Source organism: Cyanistes caeruleus, chromosome 5, assembly GCF_971803275.1.
Source record: "Cyanistes caeruleus chromosome 5, bCyaCae1.hap1.1, whole genome shotgun sequence".
Taxonomy (NCBI): Eukaryota; Metazoa; Chordata; class Aves; order Passeriformes; family Paridae; genus Cyanistes; species Cyanistes caeruleus.
The window spans coordinates 69,701,941-69,716,837 of NC_141705.1; the positions used below are offsets into that span (position 1 = coordinate 69,701,941).

Below are 14,897 nucleotides of genomic sequence, written 5' to 3' on the forward strand. Positions count from 1 at the left end.
CTTCTCTGGAATTTTGTGTGTTTTTTCTGGAATTGTGTGGGATTCTGAGGAGACTTGAAGAATTTTGAGGAATTTTTCTTAGATTTTGTGGGAATTTGTGGAGGTTTTGTGTGATTTTTGTGTGATTTTGTGGGATATTGAGGCGATTTAGGGATCTTGAGGGATTTTTCATGTGTTTTGTGGGATTATGTGGAGATTTGGTGGGATATTTTTCTAGAATTTGGTCGTGTTTTGAGAAGATTTAGGGAATTTTGTGTGATTTTTCTGGGATTTCGTTGGATATTGAAGACATTTTGTGGGATGTTTCTGGAATTTGGTGGGGCGTTTCTGGAATTTGGTGAGATTCTGTAGAGAACTGACGAATTATCAGGGATTTTTCATGTATTCTGTGGGAATTTGTGGAGATTCGGTGGGATTTTTGTGGATTTTGGCCGTGTTTTGAGAAGATTTAGGGAATTTTGTGGGATTTTTCCTGGAATTTTGTTGGATATTGAGGACATTTTGTGGGATGTTTCTGGAATTTGGTGGGGCTTTTCAAGAATTTTGTGGTATTTTGAAAAGATTTAGGGAATTTTGTGGTGTTTTTTCTTGAATTTTGTGGGAAACTGTGCTGATTTTATGGGGCGTTTCTGGAATTTGGTCGAGTTTTCAGAAGATTTAGGGATTTTTGTGAGATTTTTGTGGGATGTTCTGGGAATTGGTAGAGATTTTGTGGGACATTCCTGTGAATTGGTAGGGTTTTGAAATGATTTAGGGAGTTTTGTGGGACTTCTCTGGAATTTTGTGGGTTTTTCTGGAATTGTGTGGGATTCTGAGGAGACTTGAAGAATTTTGAGGAATTTGTTTTAGATTTTGTGGGAATTTGTGGAGATTCTGTGGGATTTTACTGGAATTTGGTGTTTTTTTTCAAGGACTTTGTGTGGTTTTGAGGAGACTTGGAGAATTTTGAGGAATTTTTCTTAGATTTTGTGGAAACTTGTGGAGGTTTTGTGTGATTTTTGTGGAATGTTGTGGGATATTGAGGCGATTTAGGGATCTTGAGGGATTTTTCATGTATTTTGTGGGATTTTGTGGAGATTTGGTGGGATATATTTCTAGAATTTGGTCGTGTTTTGAGAAGATTTAGAGAATTTTGTGGGATTTTTCCTGGAATTTTGTTGGATATTAGGGAGATTTTGTGGGATGTTTGTGGAACTTTGAGGGACTTTTCTGGAATTTGGTGAGATTCTGTAGAGAACTGACGAATTATCGGGGATTTTTCATGTATTCTGTGGGAATTTGTGGAGATTCGGTGGGATTTTTGTGCATTTTGGTCGTGTTTTGAGAAGATTTAGAGAATTTTGGGGGATTTTTCTTGAATTTTGTTGGATATTGAGGAGATTTTGTGGGATGTTTGTGGAACTTTGAGGGACTTTTCTGGAATTTGGTGAGATTCTGTAGAGAACTGACGAATTATCAGGGATTTTTCATGTATTCTGTGGGAATTTGTGGCGATTCGGTGGGATTTTTCTGGAATTTTGGTTGTGTTTTGAGAAAATTTAGGGAATTTTGTGGGACTTTTCTGGGATTTTGTTGGGTATTGAGGACATTTTGTGGGATGTTTCTGGAATTTGGTGGGGCTTTTCAAGAATTTTGTGGTATTTTGAAAAGATTTAGGGAATTTTGTGGTGTTTTTTCTTGAATTTTGTGGGAAACTGTGCTGATTTTATGGGGCGTTTCTGGAATTTGGTCGAGTTTTCAGAAGTGTTAGGGATTTTTGTGAGATTTTTGTGGGATGTTCTGGGAATTGGTAGAGATTTTGTGGGACATTCCTGTGAATTGGTAGGGTTTTGAAATGATTTAGGGAGTTTTGTGGGACTTCTCTGGAATTTTGTGTGTTTTTTCTGGAATTGTGTGGGATTCTGAGGAGACTTGAAGAATTTTGAGGAATTTTTCTTAGATTTTGTGGGAATTTGTGGAGATTCTGTGGGATTTTTCTGGAATTTGGTGGACCTTTTCAAGGATTTGTGTGGTTTTGAGGGGACTCAAAACACGGCCAAAATCCACAAAAATCCCACAGAATCTCCACAAATTCCCACAGAATACATGAAAAATCCCTGATAATTCATCAGTTCTCTACAAAATCTCACCAAATTCCAGAAAAGTCCCTCAAAGTTCCACAAACATCTCACAAAATCTCCTCAATATCCAACAAAATTCCAGGAAAAATCCCACCAAATTCCCTAAATCTTCTCAAAACACGACCAAATTCTAGAAAAATATCCCACCAAATGCGGAACGCTTCTTGCGCTTCCATTCTCAGAGCTCCTGAGTTAAGCACTCTGTGACTCTTGGCGAGAATACCAGCAGAAAGCATTTCCACTGCATCCGGCAGGGAGAAACTGTACCTGCAGAACACATTTGTCAGGAGCTTGCACCTGCAGCTTATGCACACACAGACATGCTGCACGTTCAAATGGCCAAGCTCATTCTGAAGCAACCTGAAAGCTGCTGTCAGAAGGCTGTGCTTCTTATCCGATCGAAGCAGCAGCACGCGCATTGGAGTTTGGCAAGCACTAAAGAGCTGCAGAAGAGCTTTGCTTAGCAAAATGGGCCAAGAAAAAGCATTTGCTTCATGGGTCTTTGTCGTCGCCTGGAAACAGGTAGCAGCATATGGAAAGGGGTTGTACACGTGGTTTCTTGCCTCGCTTCTCTGCACTTGCAGGGGCTCCCCTCGCCCACCCCGGGCTGAGCTCTGCGGCAGTGCTGCCGCATTGTGGGCACAGAGCGGTACTGCAGCTGTGCTCCGAGCCGGGCGGGGCCTGGCCGAGCGGGGCCGAGCAGGGGCGAGCCGAGCCGAAGCGGGCCAGAAAGAGCCGAGCCGAAGCGGGCCGGAAAGAGTCGAACCGAACCGAGCCGCGTCGGGCCTCCCCCCCGCCCCCCGCCGGAGCCGGCCGGGAGGACCGCGGCAGAGGCGTTAACTCCAATGCCTGCCGCCGCAGGCGCGGCCGCCACCCAGCTACGGAGCCGCTGAGTCTCGCCGCCATCGTCCTCGCCCCGGGAAAGGCGGCGGAAAATCGGGCGGAATGCTCGGAGTCGGTCGGCGTCGGCAGGTTTTTCGTTCAGGCATGTAAGTTAGACAGACGCGCTGAGAGCAGCGGGGGCCTTAATTGTGCCATAACAAAGATGGCCGCTCTGCCGGAAGTGGCTTCAGCCACAGCAAAGATGGCGGCGAGGAAGGGCGGAAGTTACGTCACGCCACGCAGAAGATGGCTGCCAGGTCGTGGCCGGCTTGTCCTTCCAAGGATGGCGGCCAAAAAGGCGGGAAAATGGAAGGACCCCGGGCAGTGGGTGCGTGAATTCGACTGCCTGACAAACACCCCGGCGTCGACGCCGCCCCGTCGCAATTTTCCGCGGCTGCTCCAGCCGTGCGGACACGGGCTGTGCGCTCGGCGGCACCGGGGCCGAGCGCGAGCCGGTCGGGCGCCGACAGGCAGCGGTGACGACGCCGCACTCTGCCGGGGTCCTTGACGCGGCCGCTTTTTCGGGCTTCTGGCACTCGCGACGACCCGTACCATGCTGCCACTCCTCTCACTCGGTTCCCCTATTTATTTAAAAGCTTGGCATTTAAATGAATAATATAGAAATTAAAATATACAAATCTATAATAAAGAAATGCATATGGGGTGATAGATAGGGAGATATATAGATAGATAGATAGATAGATAGATAGATAGATAGATAGATAGATAGATAGATAGATAGATAGATAGATAGATAAATCTTCCCATAAACACGACCAAATTCTAGAAAAATATCTCACCAAATCACCACAAATTCACACAAAATACATGAAAAATCCCTCAAGATCCCTAAATCGCCTCAATATCCCACAAAATCCCACAAAAATCCCACAAAACCTCCACAAGTTTCCACAAAATCTAAGAAAAATTCCTCAAAATTCTTCAAGTCTCCTCAAAACCACACAAAGTTCGTGAAAAGGCCCACCAAATTCCGGAAAACTCCCACAGAATCTCCACAAATTCCCACAAAATCTAAAACAAATTCCTCAAAATTCTTCAAGTCTCCTCAGAATCCCACACAATTCCAGAAAAACCCCACCAAATTCCAGAGAAGTCCCACAAAACTCCCTAAATCATTTCAAAACCCTACCAATTCACAGGAATGTCCCACAAAATCTCCACCAATTCCCAGAACATCCCACAAAAATCCCACAAAAATCCCTAAATCTTCTGAAAACTCGACCAAATTCCTGAAACTCCCCATAAAATCAGCACAGTTTCCCACAAAATTCAAGAAAAAACACCGCACAATTCCCTAAATCTTTTCAAAATACCACAAAATTCCTGAAAAGCCCCACCAAATTCCGAAGATTTTTCCTGGAATTTTATTGGATACTGGGGAGATTTTGTGGGATGTTTGTGGAACTTTGAGGGACTCTTCTGGAATTTGGTGAGATTCTGTAGAGAACTGACGAATTATCAGGGATTTTTCATGTATTCTGTGGGAATTTGTGGAGATTCGGCGGGATTTTTGTGGATTTTGGCCGTGTTTTGAGAAGATTTAGGGAATTTTGTGGGATTTTTTCTGGAATTTTATTGGATATTGGGAGATTTTGTGGGATGTTTGTGGAACTTTGAGGGACTCTTCTGGAATTTGGTGAGATTCTGTAGAGAACTGACGAATTATCAGGGATTTTTCATGTATTCTGTAAGAATTTGTGGAGATTCGGTGGGATATTTTTCTAGAATTTGGTCGTGTTTTGAGAAGATTTAGGGAATTTTGTGGGATTTTTCCTGGAATTTTGTTGGATATTGGGAGATTTTGTGGGATGTTTGTGGAACTTTGAGGGACTCTTCTGGAATTTGGTGAGATTCTGTAGAGAACTGACAAATTATCAGGGATTTTTCATGTATTCTGTGGGAATTTTTGGAGATTCTGTGGGATTTTTGTGGATTTTGGCCGTGTTTTGAGAAGATTTAGGGAATTTTGTGTGATTTTTCTGGGATTTTGTTGGATATTGAGGACATTTTGTAGGATGTTTCTGGAATTTGGTGGGGCTTTTCAAGAATTTTGTGGTATTTTGAAAAGGTTTAGGGAATTTTGTGGTGTTTTTTCTTGAATTTTTTGGGAAACTGTGCTGATTTTATGGGGCGTTTCGGGAATTTGGTCGAGTTTTCAGAAGATTTAGGGATTTTTGTGAGATTTTTGTGGGATGTTCTGGGAATTGGTAGAGATTTTGTGGGACATTCCTGTGAATTGGTAGGGTTTTGAAATGATTTAGGGAGTTTTGTGAGACTTCTCTGGAATTTTGTGGGTTTTTCTGGAATCGTGTGGGATTCTGAGAAGACTTGAAGAATTTTGAGGAATTTGTTTTAGATTTTGTGGGAATTTGTGGAGAATCTGTGGGATTTTACTGGAATTTGGTGGGCCTTTTCAAGGACTTTGTGTGGTTTTGAGGAGACTTGGAGAATTTTGAGGAATTTTTCTTAGATTTTGTGGAAACTTGTGGAGGTTTTGTGGGATTTTTGTGGGATTTTGTGGGATATTGAGGCGATTTCGGGATCTTGAGGGATTTTTCATGTATTTTGTGGGAATTTGTGGAGATTTGGTGGGATATTTTTCTAGAATTTGGTCGTGTTTTGAGAAGATTTAGGGAATTTTGTGGGATTTTTCCTGGAATTTTGTTGGATATTGGGAGATTTTGTGGGATGTTTGTGGAACTTTGAGGGACTCTTCTGGAATTTGGTGAGATTCTGTAGAGAACTGACGAATTATCAGGGATTTTTCATGTATTCTGTGGGAATTTGTGGAGATTTGGTGGGATTTTTGTGGATTTTGGCCGTGTTTTGAGTCCCCTCAAAACCACACAAACTCCTTGAAAAGGTCCACCAAATTCCAGAAAAATCCCACCGAATCTCCACAAAATCCCACAGAATACATGAAAATACCCCTGATAATTCGTCAGTTCTCTACAGAATCTCACCAAATTCCAGAAAAGTCCCTCAAAGTTCCACAAACATCCCACAAAATCTCTTCAATATCCAACAAAATCCCAGAAAAATCACACAAAATTCCCTAAATCTTCTCAAAACACGACTAAATTCTAGAAAAATGTCCCACCAAATCTCCACAAAATCCCACAAAATACATGAAAAATCCCTCAAGATCCCGAAATCGCCTCAATATCCCACAAAATCCCACAAAAATCCCACAAAACCTCCACAAGTTTCCACAAAATCTAAGAAAAATTCCTCAAAATTCTTCAAGTCTCCTCAAAACCACACAAAGTCCTTGAAAAGGCCCACCAAATTCCAGTAAAATCCCACAGATTCTCCACAAATTCCCACAAAATCTAAAACAAATTCCTCAAAATTCTTCAAGTCTCCTCAGAATCCCACACAATTCCAGAAAAAACACACAAAATTCCAGAGAAGTCCCACAAAACTCCCTAAATCATTTCAAAACCCTACCAATTCACAGGAATGTCCCACAAAATCTCCACCAATTCCCAGAACATCCCACAAAAATCTCACAAAAATCCCTAACACTTCTGAAAACTCGACCAAATTCCAGAAACGCCCCATAAAATCAGCACAGTTTCCCACAAAATTCAAGAAAAAACACCACAAAATTCCCAAAATCTTTTCAAAATACCACAAAATTCTTGAAAAGCCCCACCAAATTCCCGAAACATCCCACAAAATGTCCTCAATACCCAACAAAATCCCAGAAAAGTCCCACAAAATTCCCTAAATCTTCTCAAAACTCTACCAAATTCCAGAAAAATCCCACAGAATCTCCACAAATTCCCACAGAATACATGAAAATACCCCTGATAATTCGTCAGTTCTCTACAGAATCTCACCAAATTCCAGAAAAGTCCCTCAAAGTTCCACAAACATCCCACAAAATCTCCCAATATCCAATAAAATTCCAGAAAAAATCCCACAAAATTCCCTAAATCTTCTCAAAACACGGCCAAAATCCACAAAAATCCCGCCGAATCTCCACAAATTCCCACAGAATACATGAAAAATCCCTGATAATTCGTCAGTTCTCTACAGAATCTCACCAAATTCCAGAAGAGTCCCTCAAAGTTCCACAAACATCCCACAAAATCTCCCCGGAATCCAATAAAATTCCAGGAAAAATCCCACAAAATTCCCTAAATCTTCTAAAAACATGGCCAAAATCAACAAAAATCCCACCAAATCTCCACAAATTCCCACAGAATACATGAAAATACCCCTGATAATTCGTCAGTTCTCTACAGAATCTCACCAAATTCCAGAAAAGTCCCTCAAAGTTCCACAAACATCCCACAAAATCTCCTCAATATCCCACAAAATTCAAGAAAAATCACACAAAATTCCCTAAATCTTCTCAAAACACGGCCAAAATCCACAAAAATCCCAGCAAATCTCCACAAATTCCCACAGAATACATGAAAAATCCCTGATAATTTGTCAGTTCTCTACAGAATCTCACCAAATTCCAGAAAAGTCCCTCAAAGTTCCACAAACATCCCACAAAATCTCCCTAATATCCAACAAAATTCCAGGAAAATCACACAAAATTCCCTAAATCTTCTCAAAACACGACTAAATTCTAGAAAAATATCCCACCAAATCTCCACAAAATCCTACAAAATACATGAAAAATCCCTCAAGATCCCTAAATCGCCTCAATATCCCACAAAATCCCACAAAAATCACACAAAACCTCTACAAGTTTCCACAAAATCTAAGAAAAATTCCTCAAAATTCTTCAAGTCTCCTCAAAACCACACAAAGTCCTTGAAAAGGCCCACCAAATTCCAGTAAAATCCCACAGATTCTCCACAAATTCCCACAAAATCTAAAACAAATTCCTCAAAATTCTTCAAGTCTCCTCAGAATCCCACACAATTCCATAAAAACCCCAGAAAATTCCAGAGAAGTCCCACAAAATTCCCTAAATCATTTCAAAACCCTACCAATTCACAGGAATGTCCCACAAAATCTCCACCAATTCCCAGAACATCCCACAAAAATCTCACAAAAATCCCTAAATCTTCTGAAAACTCAACCAAATTCCAGAAACGCCCCATAAAATCAGCACAGTTTCCCACAAAATTCAAGAAAAAACACCACAAAATTCCCTAAATCTTCTCAAAACACAACCAAATTCTAGAAAAATATCCCACCAAATCTCCACAAATTCCCACAAAATACATGAGAAATCCCTCAAGATCCCTAAATCGCCTCAATATCCCACAAAATCACACAAAAATCCCACAAAACCTCCACAAGTTTCCACAAAATCTAAGAAAAATTCCTCAAAATTCTTCAAGTCTCCTCAGAATCCCACACAATTCCAGAAAAAACACACAAAATTCCAGAGAAGTCCCACAAAACTCCCTAAATCATTTCAAAACCCTACCAATTCACAGGAATGTCCCACAAAATCTCCACCAATTCCCAGAACATCCCACAAAAATCCCACAAAAATCCCTAAATCTTCTGAAAACTCGACCAAATTCCAGAAATGCCCCATAAAATCAGCACAGTTTCCCACAAAATTCAAGAAAAAACACCACAAAATTCCCTAAATCTTTTCAAAATACCACAAAATTCTTGAAAAGCCCCACCAAATTCCAGAAACATCCCACAAAATTTCCTCAATACCCAACAAAATCCCAGAAAAATCACACAAAATTCCCTAAATCTTCTCAAAACACGGCCAAAATCCACAAAAATCCCACCAAATCTCCAAAAATTCCCACAGAATACATGAAAAATCCCTGATAATTTCTCAGTTCTCTACAGAATCTCACCAAATTCCAGAAAAGTCCCTCAAAGTTCCACAAACATTCCACAAAATCTCCTCAATGTCCCACAAAATCCCAGAAAAATCACACAAAATTCCCTAAATCTTCTCAAAACACGACCAAATTCTAGAAAAATATCCCACCAAATCTCCACAAATTCCCACAAAATACATGAAAAATCCCTCTAGATCCCTAAATCGCCTCAATATCCCACAAAATTCCACAAAAATCCCACAAAACCTCCACAAGTTTCCACAAAATCTAAGAAAAATTCCTCAAAATTCTTCAAGTCTCCTCAAAACCACACAAAGTCCTTGAAAAGGCCCACCAAATTCCAGTAAAATCCCACAGATTCTCCACAAATTCCCACAAAATCTAAAAAAAATTCCTCAAAATTCTTCAAGTCTCCTCAGAATCCCACACAATTCCAGAAAAAACACACAAAATTCCAGAGAAGTCCCACAAAACTCCCTAAATCATTTCAAAACCCTACCAATTCACAGGAATGTCCCACAAAATCTCCACCAATTCCCAGAACATCCCACAAAAATCCCACAAAAATCCCTAAATCTTCTGAAAACTCAACCAAATTCCAGAAATGCCCCATAAAATCAGCACAGTTTCCCACAAAATTCAAGAAAAAACACCACAAAATTCCCTAAATCTTTTCAAAATACCACAAAATTCTTGAAAAGCCCCACCAAATTCCAGAAACATCCCACAAAATTTCCTCAATACCCAACAAAATCCCAGAAAAATCACACAAAATTCCCTAAATCTTCTCAAAACACGGCCAAAATCCACAAAAATCCCACCAAATCTCCACAAATTCCCACAGAATACATGAAAAATCCCTGATAATTTGTCAGTTCTCTACAGAATCTCACCAAATTCCAGAAAAGTCCCTCAAAGTTCCACAAACATCCCACAAAATCTCCTCAATATCCAACAAAATCCCAGAAAAATCACACAAAATTCCCTAAATCTTCTCAAAACACGACTAAATTCTAGAAAAATGTCCCACCGAATCTCCACAAATTCCCACAGAATACCTGAAAATACCCCTGATAATTCGTCAGTTCTCTACAGAATCTCACCAAATTCCAGAAAAGTCCCTCAAAGTTCCACAAACATCCCACAAAATCTCCTCAATGTCCCACAAAATTCAAGAAAAATCACACAAAATTCCCTAAATCTTCTCAAAACACGACCAAATTCTAGAAAAATATCCCACCAAATCTCCACAAATTCCCACAAAATACATGAAAAATCCCTCTAGATCCCTAAATCGCCTCAATATCCCACAAAATTCCACAAAAATCCCACAAAACCTCCACAAGTTTCCACAAAATCTAAGAAAAATTCCTCAAAATTCTTCAAGTCTTCTCAAAACCACACAAAGTCCTTGAAAAGGCCCACCAAATTCCAGTAAAATCCCACAGATTCTCCACAAATTCCCACAAAATCTAAAACAAATTCCTCAAAATTCTTCAAGTCTCCTCAGAATCCCACACAATTCCAGAAAAAACACACAAAATTCCAGAGAAGTCCCACAAAACTCCCTAAATCATTTCAAAACCCTACCAATTCACAGGAATGTCCCACAAAATCTCCACCAATTCCCAGAACATCCCACAAAAATCCCACAAAAATCCCTAAATCTTCTGAAAACTCAACCAAATTCCAGAAATGCCCCATAAAATCAGCACAGTTTCCCACAAAATTCAAGAAAAAACACCACAAAATTCCCTAAATCTTTTCAAAATACCACAAAATTCTTGAAAAGCCCCACCAAATTCCCGAAACATCCCACAAAATGTCCTCAATACCCAACAAAATCCCAGAAAAGTCCCACAAAATTCCCTAAATCTTCTCAAAACTCTACCAAATTCCAGAAAAATCCCACAGAATCTCCACAAATTCCCACAGAATACATGAAAATACCCCTGATAATTCGTCAGTTCTCTACAGAATCTCACCAAATTCCAGAAAAGTCCCTCAAAGTTCCACAAACATCCCACAAAATCTCCCAATATCCAATAAAATTCCAGAAAAAATCCCACAAAATTCCCTAAATCTTCTCAAAACACGGCCAAAATCCACAAAAATCCCGCCGAATCTCCACAAATTCCCACAGAATACATGAAAAATCCCTGATAATTCGTCAGTTCTCTACAGAATCTCACCAAATTCCAGAAGAGTCCCTCAAAGTTCCACAAACATCCCACAAAATCTCCCCGGAATCCAATAAAATTCCAGGAAAAATCCCACAAAATTCCCTAAATCTTCTAAAAACATGGCCAAAATCAACAAAAATCCCACCAAATCTCCACAAATTCCCACAGAATACATGAAAATACCCCTGATAATTCGTCAGTTCTCTACAGAATCTCACCAAATTCCAGAAAAGTCCCTCAAAGTTCCACAAACATCCCACAAAATCTCCTCAATATCCCACAAAATTCAAGAAAAATCACACAAAATTCCCTAAATCTTCTCAAAACACGGCCAAAATCCACAAAAATCCCAGCAAATCTCCACAAATTCCCACAGAATACATGAAAAATCCCTGATAATTTGTCAGTTCTCTACAGAATCTCACCAAATTCCAGAAAAGTCCCTCAAAGTTCCACAAACATCCCACAAAATCTCCCTAATATCCAACAAAATTCCAGGAAAATCACACAAAATTCCCTAAATCTTCTCAAAACACGACTAAATTCTAGAAAAATATCCCACCAAATCTCCACAAAATCCTACAAAATACATGAAAAATCCCTCAAGATCCCTAAATCGCCTCAATATCCCACAAAATCCCACAAAAATCCCACAAAACCTCTACAAGTTTCCACAAAATCTAAGAAAAATTCCTCAAAATTCTTCAAGTCTCCTCAAAACCACACAAAGTCCTTGAAAAGGCCCACCAAATTCCAGTAAAATCCCACAGATTCTCCACAAATTCCCACAAAATCTAAAACAAATTCCTCAAAATTCTTCAAGTCTCCTCAGAATCCCACACAATTCCATAAAAACCCCAGAAAATTCCAGAGAAGTCCCACAAAATTCCCTAAATCATTTCAAAACCCTACCAATTCACAGGAATGTCCCACAAAATCTCCACCAATTCCCAGAACATCCCACAAAAATCTCACAAAAATCCCTAAATCTTCTGAAAACTCAACCAAATTCCAGAAACGCCCCATAAAATCAGCACAGTTTCCCACAAAATTCAAGAAAAAACACCACAAAATTCCCTAAATCTTCTCAAAACACAACCAAATTCTAGAAAAATATCCCACCAAATCTCCACAAATTCCCACAAAATACATGAGAAATCCCTCAAGATCCCTAAATCGCCTCAATATCCCACAAAATCACACAAAAATCCCACAAAACCTCCACAAGTTTCCACAAAATCTAAGAAAAATTCCTCAAAATTCTTCAAGTCTCCTCAGAATCCCACACAATTCCAGAAAAAACACACAAAATTCCAGAGAAGTCCCACAAAACTCCCTAAATCATTTCAAAACCCTACCAATTCACAGGAATGTCCCACAAAATCTCCACCAATTCCCAGAACATCCCACAAAAATCCCACAAAAATCCCTAAATCTTCTGAAAACTCGACCAAATTCCAGAAATGCCCCATAAAATCAGCACAGTTTCCCACAAAATTCAAGAAAAAACACCACAAAATTCCCTAAATCTTTTCAAAATACCACAAAATTCTTGAAAAGCCCCACCAAATTCCAGAAACATCCCACAAAATTTCCTCAATACCCAACAAAATCCCAGAAAAATCACACAAAATTCCCTAAATCTTCTCAAAACACGGCCAAAATCCACAAAAATCCCACCAAATCTCCAAAAATTCCCACAGAATACATGAAAAATCCCTGATAATTTCTCAGTTCTCTACAGAATCTCACCAAATTCCAGAAAAGTCCCTCAAAGTTCCACAAACATTCCACAAAATCTCCTCAATGTCCCACAAAATCCCAGAAAAATCACACAAAATTCCCTAAATCTTCTCAAAACACGACCAAATTCTAGAAAAATATCCCACCAAATCTCCACAAATTCCCACAAAATACATGAAAAATCCCTCTAGATCCCTAAATCGCCTCAATATCCCACAAAATTCCACAAAAATCCCACAAAACCTCCACAAGTTTCCACAAAATCTAAGAAAAATTCCTCAAAATTCTTCAAGTCTCCTCAAAACCACACAAAGTCCTTGAAAAGGCCCACCAAATTCCAGTAAAATCCCACAGATTCTCCACAAATTCCCACAAAATCTAAAAAAAATTCCTCAAAATTCTTCAAGTCTCCTCAGAATCCCACACAATTCCAGAAAAAACACACAAAATTCCAGAGAAGTCCCACAAAACTCCCTAAATCATTTCAAAACCCTACCAATTCACAGGAATGTCCCACAAAATCTCCACCAATTCCCAGAACATCCCACAAAAATCCCACAAAAATCCCTAAATCTTCTGAAAACTCAACCAAATTCCAGAAATGCCCCATAAAATCAGCACAGTTTCCCACAAAATTCAAGAAAAAACACCACAAAATTCCCTAAATCTTTTCAAAATACCACAAAATTCTTGAAAAGCCCCACCAAATTCCAGAAACATCCCACAAAATTTCCTCAATACCCAACAAAATCCCAGAAAAATCACACAAAATTCCCTAAATCTTCTCAAAACACGGCCAAAATCCACAAAAATCCCACCAAATCTCCACAAATTCCCACAGAATACATGAAAAATCCCTGATAATTTGTCAGTTCTCTACAGAATCTCACCAAATTCCAGAAAAGTCCCTCAAAGTTCCACAAACATCCCACAAAATCTCCTCAATATCCAACAAAATCCCAGAAAAATCACACAAAATTCCCTAAATCTTCTCAAAACACGACTAAATTCTAGAAAAATGTCCCACCGAATCTCCACAAATTCCCACAGAATACCTGAAAATACCCCTGATAATTCGTCAGTTCTCTACAGAATCTCACCAAATTCCAGAAAAGTCCCTCAAAGTTCCACAAACATCCCACAAAATCTCCTCAATGTCCCACAAAATTCAAGAAAAATCACACAAAATTCCCTAAATCTTCTCAAAACACGACCAAATTCTAGAAAAATATCCCACCAAATCTCCACAAATTCCCACAAAATACATGAAAAATCCCTCTAGATCCCTAAATCGCCTCAATATCCCACAAAATTCCACAAAAATCCCACAAAACCTCCACAAGTTTCCACAAAATCTAAGAAAAATTCCTCAAAATTCTTCAAGTCTTCTCAAAACCACACAAAGTCCTTGAAAAGGCCCACCAAATTCCAGTAAAATCCCACAGATTCTCCACAAATTCCCACAAAATCTAAAACAAATTCCTCAAAATTCTTCAAGTCTCCTCAGAATCCCACACAATTCCAGAAAAAACACACAAAATTCCAGAGAAGTCCCACAAAACTCCCTAAATCATTTCAAAACCCTACCAATTCACAGGAATGTCCCACAAAATCTCCACCAATTCCCAGAACATCCCACAAAAATCCCACAAAAATCCCTAAATCTTCTGAAAACTCAACCAAATTCCAGAAATGCCCCATAAAATCAGCACAGTTTCCCACAAAATTCAAGAAAAAACACCACAAAATTCCCTAAATCTTTTCAAAATACCACAAAATTCTTGAAAAGCCCCACCAAATTCCCGAAACATCCCACAAAATGTCCTCAATACCCAACAAAATCCCAGAAAAGTCCCACAAAATTCCCTAAATCTTCTCAAAACTCTACCAAATTCCAAAAAAATCCCACAGAATATCCACAAATTCCCACAGAATACATGAAAAATCCCTGATAATTCGTCAGTTCTCTACAGAATCTCACCAAATTCCAGAAAAGTCCCTCAAAGTTCCACAAACATCCCACAAAATCTCCCCGGAATCCAATAAAATTCCAGGAAAAATCCCACAAAATTCCCTAAATCTTCTCAAAACATGGCCAAAATCCACAAAAATCCCACCGAATCTCCACAAATTCCCACAGAATACATGAAAATACCCCTGATAAT

General features: G+C 39.4%; 1 protein-coding gene across 1 annotated transcript in view; it reads left to right on the forward strand.

Annotated features, from left to right (window-relative positions):
- LOC147653225 (uncharacterized) overlaps window positions 1-14,897 on the forward strand; it is a 420,383-nt gene that overhangs the window by 372,322 nt on the left and 33,164 nt on the right. The window lies entirely within an intron of this gene.